The 12,570-nt window shown below is 39.8% G+C and overlaps 1 long non-coding RNA gene across 2 annotated transcripts; it reads right to left on the reverse strand.

Annotated features, from left to right (window-relative positions):
• Nucleotides 1-447: 447 nt before the first annotated feature.
• Nucleotides 448-6,835, reverse strand: LOC126612676 (uncharacterized). 2 transcript variants are annotated; one of them, XR_007619243.1, is made up of 2 exons: nt 6,731-6,835; nt 448-616 (listed from the first exon to the last, which is right to left on the reverse strand). It is a non-coding gene; the product is annotated as an uncharacterized LOC126612676 (long non-coding RNA). The 2 variants fall into 2 exon arrangements; XR_007619242.1 differs by lacking the exon at nt 6,731-6,835 and adding an exon at nt 714-827.
• Between the last annotated feature and the right edge of the window lie 5,735 nt (nt 6,836-12,570).

Here is a 12,570-nt window from a genome sequence, read left to right on the forward strand (position 1 = left end):
ATTTTTCAGCATGCCAACGAGAGATTTTTCAGTGTGACCGGTATACGGGACGGTACACCATGTGTTACTATACAAATAGTGAGATATGTGTTCTAAAAAGTTAATAACTTAAAAACTAAAATTTCCCACCACTTCTATTAAAACATGTGGTGTACCACTTAAGTTCCCGTCACAATTAAAAATTTCTCCATGTCAACACCAATTTGAAAAAGAAAAAAAAGCTCTATTTGACAAATTTAATTTTTGTACTTCGATATGTTTGTTTGTCAAACTCAACGCTCAAACTTCACATGCATGCTTCCCAAAAGAAAAGAAAACGAAGAAGAATTGAAAGCATTGACCATTCAAAGCAAAAGAGCAACCATTAATAGGAGCTAAAACTCATTCCTTAGTTTTCTCACCCGGGTACGCAACTCTGTAATCCTCGCTCAGCGTCGTTAGCTGAAATTAGGAGAGAAATACGAAAGGAATTTCATAAATTGTCTTTGAAGCAGAGGAATACAATCCAAATTACATATGCACACTCATTGGAATCAAATCCAATAACATTAATACATGACCTATTACCTGTAAGGACGAAGACTTGGTAAAACCATTTTACCAACCCAGGAAGCCTCTGCCCATATGAATTTAAGAGAATGAACTCACTCATGTTAGACCCAAATCAAACACAATCACCATAACACATTACCCAAAAGAGAAAAACAACTTACAGAAGTCATTTCTACTCCCCCAGGATTTACATATCTCGAGTAGTCACCCCACTCGTTGTTAATCCCATCATGGCCTAAAAGAAATTCACAAAACCATCTATCATACATAGGGATGGCAATTCTAACCGTGAATAACCGCCCGAATAGATTGGATTTGAGTATGAAAATTCGGTCTATTTTGGGTATGAGGACAAAACCATGAATGTTATTTGGTTATGGTTTTTGGATATGCTTATAGGGGTTTCCAATCCCTATTCATCCCCGAATCCGAACCGAATAATATATAATATTCAAGTATTAAGTGATACACACGCACACACACACATATATGTATATTCATTATTCACCGAATCCATTATCTTGATAATACAAAAATTGCATTGTGTGAGTTGCATTTTGTGGGAAAGTTCAAAAGTTTTGACATGAAACAAAATATATGAGAATTCAATGGTACTTTTGGGAGATATCAAAGATCAACCAACATTATCAATGTTTAGCTTTAATTTTTATGCTCCACAAAATTCATTCATTAAATCATTTTATACATCAAATATTTAACGACGAAATTAATATTTACTAAATTATCATTCGTCAATTGAATGAATATATTTTTTGTATTAACGAAGATTGATATAACCGCTAATTGATAGGAAATCAGTTACCCGGTGGATATGGTTATGGATAATATCCGATGGTTAATTTGTGGTTATAGATATGATTAATTTTCATGGTTATGGGGATTGATATAACATTTCCTCCTCCAAACTGAACTGTTGCCATCCCTAATCATACACATGAATTTCATTATAAAAAATAAACCAATCTAAAGCAAAGAATTCAACCATAAGTTTTACCTCCATAGTAAATAGGCAATAGATGGATAATAGTTCAGTAGATAGCATATAGATGGATTCATGAAATCAAGTAACAAAGGGTAATAGAGCGCTCTGATGGGATCTGTCCATTTGCAGCATTGCTAGAATTATTAGATCCGTATTGGTTAACAGAAGGTTGCTTGGAAAAAGAAATCAACCTTAGAACCACATATAACGTAAATGAATGAATGTTTCAAATACAGTTTGTTACTACTTTTTTCACGGTCCAATTCTTGTGGTCAAATTTTCATGATTAACATTTTTTAACAGAATTTTTATATCATATATCCAATCTCACAAAGAGATCGCAATCAAACAGTTGATATTCGATTGGAAACTTATAATATTGAAAGAATGTTTTGACAGTCATGAAACAAGTTTACGGGTTTGCTAATATAGCTGATGTTAATTGATCACAGTTTTGCTCAACGCAAATAGAAAATATAGTAGCGTTCAATTGCATTGCTAAACAAACAGAAAATTTATTTTCTATGGATATAGCAGATTTCTTCATGTAATAAAAGCCAAAAACATATAAAACTCACTCACATGTAATGCTAACTTAAGTTTGATCAGCAAAAGTTTTATGACTGCAAACATTTAAGATTTCACAACAACATTTAAACCCCATTTCACTAAATTAACACATGATCACACCGAAATCAGTTTATTAAACAAAACTCACGAAATTAAACACAAAAATAAACAAAACCCCGTTTCACTAAATTAACAGATAATCCATAATCACATATGAGTAAAATAGAACGCATGCACGTCAAATCCAATCTTAAATAATTTAATGTATGAATCACCTCTTCTTTATGTTGGAGGTTTGTTTGCTTTGCAATTTTGACTCTTTAAGGACGTGTTTTGGATCTGTCTTTCCTGCATATAAACGTATCTAATGAGGAAATTAGGCAAAAACTACCAGCAAGAGCAAGAAGGATCATATCACCATACAGTTACCTGTGATTGCAGCCAGGAACCTTAATCCTTGGGAGTGTGTATTTGTAGGTACTTTACTTCCATAGTTGTTCATACAAGGCACTAATCAAACTATTTGACATTCTGAAATTAAAGAATTAGCTCAAATTCAGGAACGCCACCGTCACGCAGACCGTATTTGGATAACATTAAGCAGGGGCACACTTCATAGAGCAAAGTACTTCTTGGAAGAAACATGGCATGGAAAAAGTGAATCCCAACAAGAAGTAGTAAGGATGAAACTTGGTAGCTCTCTGAACCCCACTACATGGCTCACGGCTGCTTCCCTTCTTGGCACGCTTCACACACACCCTAGATTGAATGGCATGCTTGTATGCCTCAAGGAAGTCTATGTACGAGTCGTCAGAATTAATTTGACGTGAGTAGCCTTGAAGTAGCCCACTTTGACGATACAACGGCGGAACTCCATCATCACTCTTGTGGCTTGAAGAAAACTTCCTACAAAGGCGCAAGAGAAAATCATTAGATGGCTGCACACACAAAAAAATTGCATGGAGCAGCACACTATGCCGAAGCCCAGCTGGCTGCCCCACGGACCCAGCGCACCAAACCCAAGCCGTGGGTCCAACACGCCAGGGCCCTGCCTTCTCCCTCTTCTTTACCAAGAGGCCCAAAGGCCTCTTGACGCACCTTGATCCGGAATGTCTACCTGGACTCTGAATCAAGCTATGCTGGCCGACACCAGGAGGATGACGAAGCCATAAAATGTAGTGATGTGGAAAATGTGAATAAATTTAAACCTAAGTGCCTAAATGTAAGAGTGTGCATGTGAGCCGGAATGAACCTGTTTCACATGTGATGTCAGAGCATAAGTAAAGTATAGTAAAGGTAAAAGAGGAATTATATCATCAGTAGTATTCCCACGACAACAGTTTGCCAGAAATCCTCGTCGACACGATAACTCAGCCACTAAAACCCGGAGGGGCGAAAAACAAGGGTGAGTCGGCCTAAAAATAAAATTTTATAAAAACCTTTTTGAAAACTTTATAACCCCTTGTCGTAAAAAAAGCATAGTTTCCAAAACATACATACTATGCATAGTATGAGAATACTTACCATAGCCTCAATATCTCAAGAATTCAATACGGCACAATATCTAGTAAATAAGCGCATGACGTCCATAATTACTTAATCTCGCATAAGCAAACATATCATATTGAGTGCTCATCGACACATACTGACACATGAGCTCATGCAGAGATATTCTGACATGAACATGACTGAGTGTAACAATGATATACACTCTAGTACTACAAACATGTGAAGACTGGCGCTATGCGCAACACATATGAGTCCTAATTGCCTATAGCAATCTAGGATAGGACTGGCACCTACAATGGCTCCAAAGTGAGCGTACGGTGCGATGTGCACATACACATGAAAGACTGGCCCTGGCTCGGGCGAGTACTAACACCGGTGCAATAAATGATGAGCAGATAACATAAATACGATCATACATCAATAAATCGGTAATTCACATCATTGTAATACTATTATAGACCATAAAGATAACTAAGGCATCAGTAATAATGCGCATACCTGTGCATACCGCAGGGCGTAGCATAACTTCATAATTTCAATCAATGCGTTAAGTCTTATAAACTTCACGCTAATCTAGGCGTATAGTAGAAAATTCTTTATGAAATGTATAAATGGAAACTTACAATTATATATATACTATATAAAAGAAAAGACTCACTCACAATTACTTGCGATGTCACATCTGTTCGAGCTAGGGAGCCGAAGTCTCCGCTAGTAATCACACCTAAGCATAATATTAGGACCCATTAGTAAAATTCAATTAAAATGTTTGAATTTGGAGAAACAGACGGAAGATTCGGAATCAGCGCGTCGAAATACGCTAAGAGGGTGCTTGACATATTTTACCAAAAGTCAACAAAAAGTCAACAGTCAACCCTGAAAGTCAATTGAGACATCCTGGTGGTCAACTACTTTAAAACTTTATAATTTCACTAAATGGATGCCAAAAAGGGACTCGGGACGTCAAAATTAGCCTAAGAGGATTTTCGTGAAAATTTCGGAAAGTCAACAAAAGTCAACTAATGATCAATAGTTAACTTTAATAGAATATTCCAAAAGAATATTCCTCTTAATCTCTAAATGGATCCAGGTCAGATCCAGGTTATGGGCTTGGGTCAACGGCCCAAGGGTTTGGGTCGAGTTTTCTTTTTTCTTTTTTTTTCCTAACTAGTTACTGGTATCTGTGAAAGAGAAAGCCGAAAGCTCACCAACTCCGATCGATTCCACAACTCAACCAACACTAACAACTTAATATACCAAATTGAAGCTTAAAGGACGAGGAATTGAAGTATACCATAACAACTCGGTCGTGGCCAGAGTTGGCCGGAAAAGCACTTGCAACTTTCCTGAGTTCGTCGAAAAATATAGGGGAATTTCTCCCGTGCATTTTATGTGCCAAAACCTCATCAAATTAGACACCTATTAATCTAAAAGTCACTTCTAAATCATGAAAGGGATAAGAGTGGTTGACCCAATGCTTACCCAATGTCAGAGAATGAAAGATATCGCTGGAGTTCGCTAGGTTAGGTGTGCTACTGCTACTATGCAGTGGTCTGTGTTTCTGTGTAGGTGCGCACCAACAATGGAAATGAGAAAACATAGGAGAGAGAGAGAGTGAAACGTGGTGGTATGGTGGTTTGAGGACTCGCCGGAATGGCGATGGTTGTACATTGCTGGGGTGATGGCTCGGTGGTGTTCCTTAGGTGAAGAGAGATAGATAGTTTGAATGAGAGAAGGAGTGAGGGAACAAAGAGAGTGATGGCAATCAGCCGTGGTTTACGTGGAGTTTGCCAGAGTTTGGCCTTGGCTTCACGGTCTCCTCGGCTTTACAGAGGAGAATGAGTGGTAAGGAGGAGAGAGCTAAAAGAGAGGGAGGAGACACAATGAGGAGGCAGCAAGAGAGATATCCCAGAAATAATGGAGGGGACAAGGGAAAGAAGGAGAGGACTGGTGTGGGCCCCACGTAGCTCACAAAATATCTTTAACATGAAATTACCAAACCACTCTTTACGTTTGTAAATCCGTAAAATTTTCATCATAATTCCAAATTTGACTTCGCTTATGCCTACGTGTTTGTACCATCGAGTACTTCGAGAATACGATAAAATAATAGCCTATATGCATCATGAAATGATGGTCAACGAAAGTCAACAATCTCGCCTTTAGGGGCATTTTCATCAATTCACTCATTTAAAATTAATAAAATCATTAAAGTAGGGGCGGGTTGTCACGATCTACCCACCTTAAAAAAAAATCATCCTTGAAATTTGAAATCATTTGTTATACAAAAATAGTGAAAAGGCAGCAGAAAAATAAATATGTAAAAAAGATATCAAGTTAGAGCGGTTGCATAAAAAAGAATGCCCTTCCGTCGCGATCGGAGTGCAATGATTCCTCTTTCATGCCTCCAAACTCATACTTTCCTTCTCCTTCAATACAATACTATAATATACTATTTTTATAAAAAACATGAAATCGAAAGTATTTATATATGTATAATAACATCTTGTCAAAATACATATATAATAACATAAAGTTAGAATAATTGTACTGAAATTAAAACTAAACATATAATATTTTTCACCTACGCACTCATTGCGTCATGTAGTATCCTTGGGTCAAGCCCAAACAATAAATAAATAAATATAAATGTTAACGTAAAAGGACCTACTTGTCCACTTACTTAATGAACACAATGAATAAGTTATTGATATTACGGTTTTCAACCCGCGATATCGACAACTCACTGTTGTCTCGATAAGCCAGCAACAAATTCCCGATGGGGAAATATTACCATCTTGCCCCCATTGGGAAATGCATAAAAATCGTCTGATTAGCGTAATATCAATAACATTAATACATGACCTATTACCTGTAAGGAGAGAAATACAAATTACATATGCACACTCATTGGAATCAAATCCAATAACAATAATACATGACCTATTACCTGTAAGGACGAAGACTTGGTAAAACCATTTTACCAACCCAGGAAGCCTCTGCCCATATGAATTTAAGAGAATGAACTCACTCATGTTAGACCCAAATCAAACACAATCACCATAACACATTACCCAAAAGTGAAAAACAACTTACAGAAGTCATTTCTACTCCCCCAGGATTTACATATCTCGAGTAGTCACCCCACTCGTTGTTAATCCCATCATGGCCTAAAAGAAATTCACAAAACCATCTATCATACATAGGGATGGCAATTCTAACCGTGAATAACCGCCCGAATAGATTGGATTTGAGTATGAAAATTCGGTCTATTTTGGGTATGAGGACAAAACCATGAATGTTATTTGGTTATGGTTTTTGGATTTGCTTATAGGGGTTTCCAATCCCTATTCATCCCCGAATCCGAACCGAATAATATATAATATTAAAGTATTAAGTGATACACACGCACACACACACATATATGTATATTCATTATTCACCGAATCCATTATCTTGATAATACAAAAATTGCATTTTGTGAGTTGCATTTTGTGGGAAAGTTCAAAAGTTTTGACATGAAACAAAATATATGAGAATTCAATGGTACTTCTGGGAGATATCAAAGATCAGCCAACATTATCAATGTTTAGCTTTAATTTTTATGCTCCACAAAATTCATTCATTAAATCATTTTATACATCAAATATTTAACGACGAAATTAATATTTACTAAATTATCATTCGTCAATTGAATGAATATATTTTTTGTATTAACGAAGATTGATATAACCGCTAATTGATAGGAAATCAGTTACCCGGTGGATATGGTTATGGATAATATCCGATGGTTAATTTTTGGTTATAGATATGGTTAATTTTCATGGTTATGGGGATTGATATAACATTTCCTCCTCCAAACCGAACTGTTGCCATCCCTAATCATACACATGAATTTCATTATAAAAAATAAACCAATCTAAAGCAAAGAGTTCAACCATAAGTTTTACCTCCATAGTAAATAGGCAATAGATGGATAATAGTTCAGTAGATAGCATATAGATGGATTCATGAAATCAAGTAACAAAGGGTAATAGAGCGCTCTGATGGGATCTGTCCATTTGCAGCATTGCTAGAATTATTAGATCCGTATTGGTTAACAGAAGGTTGCTTGGAAAAAGAAATCAACCTTAGAACCACATATAACGTAAATGAATGAATGTTTCAAATACAGTTTGTTACTACTTTTTTCACGGTCCAATTCTTGTGGTCAAATTTTCATGATTAACATTTTTTAACAGAATTTTTATATCATATATCCAATCTCACAAAGAGATCGCAATCAAACAGTTGGTATTCGATTGGAAACTTATAATATTGAAAGAATGTTTTGACAGTCATGAAACAAGTTTACGGGTTTGCTAATATAGCTGATGTTAATTGATCACAGTTTTGCTCAACACAACAACAACAACAACAACAACAACAAAGCCTTTTCCCACTAAGTGGGGTCGGCTATATGAATCCTAGAACGCCATTGCGCTCGGTTTTGTGTCATGTCCTCCGTTAGATCCAAGTACTCTAAGTCTTTTCTTAGAGTCTCTTCCAAAGTTTTCCTAAGTCTTCCTCTACCCCTTCGGCCCTGAACCTCTGTCCCGTAGTCACATCTTCGAACCGGAGCGTCAGTCGGCCTTCTTTGCACATGTCCAAATCACCGGAGCTGATTTTCTCTCATCTTTCCTACAATTTCGGCTACTCCTACTTTACCTCGGATATCCTCATTCCCAATCTTATCCTTTCTCGTGTGCCCACACATCCCACGAAGCATCCTCATCTCCGCTACACCCATTTTGTGTACGTGTTGATGCTTCACCGCCCAACATTCTGTGCCATACAACATCGCTGGCCTTATTGCCGTCCTATAAAATTTTCCCTTGAGCTTCAGTGGCCTACGACGGTCACACAACACGCCGGATGCACTCTTACACTTCATCCATCCAGCTCGTATTCTATGGTTGAGATCTCCATCTAATTCTCCGTTCTCTTGCAAGATAGATCCTAGGTAGCGAAAACAGTCGCTTTTTGTGATCTCGCTAGATTGCTCCGGTCATTAGTGTGGATAAGTATATAAATGGATAGAGATAGGAAAGCAAACACAAGATGTACGTGGTTCACCCAGATTGGCTACGTCCACGGAATAGAAGAGTTCTCATTAATTGTGAAGGGTTTACACAAGTACATAGGTTCAAGCTCTCCTTTAGTGAGTACAAGTGAATGATTTAGTACAAATGACATTAGGAAATATTGTGGGAGAATGATCTCGTAATCACGAAACTTCTAAATATCGGAGTGTGGTGTCGTCTTGACTTGCCTTATCTGTCTCATAGGTAGATGTGGCATCTTCTCTGGACGTACTCTTCCTCCATCCAGGGGTGGTATCTTTAACTGGTGGAGATGCACAAGGTAATGTATCAATTTCACTTGAAGCTTACTTGTAGTTTCAGGCTTGGTCAAGCGCAATACAAACCATGTAGTAGGAGTCCCCCAAGTCGCCGAGCTAGGGGGTCTGCTGAAAGAGGTGACAGACAAGGTAAGCAATCAGAGCTCCGACTGATTGTTCACCTTCTCCCCATCTTGCAGCAGCATGAAGGATAAAGAGAAGAAAAATGAGAAGAGATGATATGAGATACTTTTGCTTTTGAAGAAGTAACTTTCCACAGGCTTATTCTTGAACTGAGCTGGAGGGTTTTCTGGTTTCCTCCAGAGTATAAGGCCAACTGAAGAATTTGAGGGTCAAAACAAGTCCATCAAATCTAGAGTACGTTCCACCCTGCTGATATGGGATACTTTTGCTTTTGACAGAGTAATGGATGTATCGGCACGTGTGCTGTTACGCTTGTCTCCACATGCTTCCTTGTATCCTTCGCACTTGCCCTATCTGTTCCTCAAGCAGATGCGGAATCTTCCCTGGAAACATAAGATGTTGAAGATGAGTACTCGAGAGCAATGCTAGGTAAGTAATCAGGTAAGGGGTTCCAGGCAGTCAGTTCCTGGCTGGAAGCTTGATTCCAAGTGCTGACTGATTGCTCTCTTTCTCCTTGTCTTGCAGGTAAAAACAAGGCCAAAGGAAAAGACAGGGAAAAAGCATGATATGGGATACTCTTGCTTTTAACCCTGATGATATGAGATATTCTTGCTCTAGTATAGCTTGTTTGCAGAGGTATTATCGGGGGGAAAGAAAGCTGAATATTTCGAAAGGCTTCGTTGGGAGTGCCCTCTCAGATATGATGAAGGGTTGAGCATTTTTGCAGGTCTGCCTGTCCGTTGGGGATGGAGGTCCACATATATAGGAGTCTCCCTAACAACAAGTAGTAATGCTATTCCTTTACCCTGCTTGGTCATAGCACGGTAGTGGGAGCTGCCAGTTTCACATGTTTTAACTCTGTCAGAGCACTTTGAAAAAGTGGTCTGTGGTATCTGGCTCTCGAGATTCGGAGAACGATGCCTCTTCGATTTTTGAGAAAGCAATCATGCTCGGGGTCTGGCTCTCGAGATTCGGAGAGCAGTGTCTCTTCGATTTTTGAGGAAATAATCATGTTGGGAGTCTGGCTCTCGAGATTCGGAGGGCGGTGCCTCTTCGATTTTGGAGCAAGCAATCCTGTTGGGAGTGTTGTCTCGAATGTGAGTAAAGGTTGGGCATGTTTGCTAGTCTACCTTGCCACGAAGCACAAAGGTTGACACACAGGGACTTTCCAATTATCCAGCAATGGTACTGTTCCTTTACCCTCTCTTCGCTTTTGAGAAAGTAGTCATGTTGGGAGTCTGGCTCTTGAGATTCGGAGGACGGTGCCTCTTCGATTTTGGAGCAAGCAATCTTGTTGGGAGTGTTTTCTCGAATGCGAGTAAAGGTTGGGCATGTTTGCTAGTCTACCTTGCCACGAAGCACAGAGGTTGACACACAGGGACTTTCCAATTATCCAGCAGTGGTACTGTTCCTTTACCCTTGTGGTTAATAATATGGTAGCTAGACCTTCAAAATTTATGTGTCTAAACTTTGCTAGTGCTGTTTCTTTGCTATTCTTTTACCTTTCTTGGTCAGAGCGATGTAGTGGGAGCTGCAAGCTTCACGTGCTCAACTTTGGCAGAGAACTTTGGCAAAGTTATCTGTGGTACCCATGAGCTATTGTTGCGTGTGGGAAGTGGGTGATTGAACAGTAAGATTCATGTGCTTTCTACTTCACCAGAAGTCTTCGACAGAATGCCCATAATTTCTGCAAAGCTGAGTGTGCGTGTGACAGGTGCTGACAAGGCTAGAAAAGTAGGTGCCTCTTCGATTTCTGAGATCGGCCCTCGTGGTCTCTGAGCAGCCCATCTTTTGAGAAAGCGAGCGCCTCTTCGATTGATTCGGAGAACGATGCCTCATCGATTTTTGAGAAAGCAATCATGCTGGGGGTCTGGCTCTCAAAGATTCGGGGAGCAGTGTCTCTTCGATTTTTGAGAAAGTAATCATGTTGGGAGTCTGGCTCTCGAGATTCGGAGGGCGGTGCCTCTTCGATTTTGGAGCAAGCAATCTTGTTGGGAGTGTTTTCTCAAATGTGAGTAAAGGTTGGGCATGTTTGCTAGTCTACCTTGCCACGAAGCACAGAGGTTGACACACAGGGACTTTCCAATTATCCAGCAATGGTACTGTTCCTTTACCCTCTCTTCGATTTTTAAGAAAGTAGTCATGTTGGGAGTCTGGCTCTCGAGATTCGGAGGACGGTGCCTCTTCGATTTTGGAGCAAGCAATCTTATTGGGAGTGTTTTCTCGAATGTGAGTAAAGGTTGGGCATGTTTGCTAGTCTACCTTGCCACGAAGCACAGAGGTTGACACACAGGGACTTTCCAATTATCCAGCAGTGGTACTGTTCCTTTACCCTTGTGGGTAATAATATGGTAGCTAGACCTTCAAAATTTATGGGTCTAAACTTTGTTAGTGCTGTTTCTTTGCTATTCTTTTACCCTTCTTGGTCAGAGCGATGTAGTGGGAGCTGCAAGCTTCACGTGCTCAACTTTGGCAGGGAACTTTGGCAGAGTTATCTGTGGTACCCATGAGCTATTGTTGCATGTGGGAAGTGGGTGATTGAACAGTAAGATTCATGTGTTTTCTACTTCCCCAGAAGTCTTCGACAGAATGCCCATAATTTCCGCAAAGCTGAGTGTGCGTGTGACAGGTGCTGACAAGGCTGGAAAAGTAGGTGCCTCTTCGATTTCTGAGATCGGCCCTCGTGGTCTCTGGGGAGCCCAGCTTTTGAGAAAGCGAGCGCCTCTTCAATTTCTGAGATCGGCCTTTGTGGTCTTTGTGCAGCCCAACTTTTGAGAAAGCAAACGCCTCTTCGATTTCTGAGATCAACCCTCGTGATCTCTAAGCAGCCCAGCTTTTGAGAAAGCAAACGCCTCTTCGATTTCTGAGCAGGCGCCTCTTCGATTTCTGAAGCTCCGTCGAGTGCAGATTTTTATAGGGGCTGGCATTAAGTTCCAAAGCACACTTGAATCTCCACCAGTAGAAGCTTCATTCTGGCACTTCTAAGATCTTGATTTGTCCGACCTCTTCTCTCTTCAACACCTTTGAAAATGTCTGGCCCCTCCGACCGTCGTTTTGACTTGAACCTTGTTGAAGAGGCAGCCCCGCCTTCTCCAGACAACATATGGCGCCCATCCTTCGTCTCCCCTACTGGTCCTCTTACCGTTGGAGATTCCGTGATGAAGAATGATATGACCGCTGCGGTGGTGGCCAGGAACCTTCTCACTCCCAAAGATAACAGACTACTTTCCAAACGGTCTGATGAGTTAGCTGTTAAGGATTCGCTGGCTCTCAGTGTTCAGTGTGCAGGTTCTGTGTCTAATATGGCCCAACGCCTATTTGCTCGAACCCGCCAAGTTGAATCATTGGCGGCTGAAGTGATGAGTCTCAAACAGGAGATTAGAGGGCTCAAGCATGAGAATAAACAGTTGCA

Source organism: Malus sylvestris, chromosome 17, assembly GCF_916048215.2.
Source record: "Malus sylvestris chromosome 17, drMalSylv7.2, whole genome shotgun sequence".
NCBI lineage: Eukaryota > Viridiplantae > Streptophyta > Magnoliopsida > Rosales > Rosaceae > Malus > Malus sylvestris.